This window comes from Phalaenopsis equestris, unplaced genomic scaffold (genome assembly GCF_001263595.1).
Source record: "Phalaenopsis equestris unplaced genomic scaffold, ASM126359v1 Scaffold000276, whole genome shotgun sequence".
NCBI lineage: Eukaryota > Viridiplantae > Streptophyta > Magnoliopsida > Asparagales > Orchidaceae > Phalaenopsis > Phalaenopsis equestris.
The window spans coordinates 916,970-917,853 of record NW_018164718.1 but is presented as its reverse complement, the minus strand read 5'-3'; positions in this window follow the sequence as shown (position 1 = coordinate 917,853).

Genomic DNA, 884 nt, shown 5'->3' with positions numbered 1-884 from the left:
ACTTATTTATTTATATATTAAAAGAAATAGTCAGACGATATTATACGAGTTTCCAGCCACTTCTAATATGCCTAACAATTTGAGTACAACCTTCTTAAGATTAACTGTGTCTGAGGGGATTTGAACCCCCAACCTGAGAAAAAATTATTCCATACGGATCGGACACCCCACGCATCTTGCGTGCAGGGTCCCATCCCGACCGTAAATCAATGGGCTAAACACTGTCTTTGTGGCAACATCATGGTAAGCTAATACACTCAATTGTAGTTTTTATGGTGATATGAACTCTGATGTTTAAAACAAACTATGCTCCTTCTAATTGCATTGTGATGCTTCACCTTCAGCAGTACAACACTTTTCTCCTAGCATCGTGCATGGCGCTAAAAGCCTAACTTGTAGCATCAAGTTATCAATTTGTTATTTGTCTTTACAGTTTTCTAGCATTGCACCATTATTGAACTAGTATTGTGGTGTTCATCTTCTAGTGCAACAATGCCGAAACACAAATTCATAGCACTGTGTTCTAGGGTTTCTTGGCCCTAGCATGCACTTTGGTGTGGCATTGTGCAAATATCAATGCGGTGCTATCTTTAAAATTTCTCTTTGGTCATTTCAATTTTCTTCCTGTGAAATTTTCTATAAAAAAACAACTTAATTAGTAAAATAAACATGAAAAACAATCAACATTTGAACATACTTTTCCTCTTATTTTCATTCACTCATCTCACACGATACACATGCGTAGTCTCAAATATGTGTGTGCAAGGGTCAGCACAACCCCGAACTAACATGTAGGGGTGTAAACGTGCAGAACACAAACGAGCCGAAGGCTCGCTCGTGTTCGGCTCGTTTATATTTTCAGCCCCAAAAGAGGGTTTCTGTTT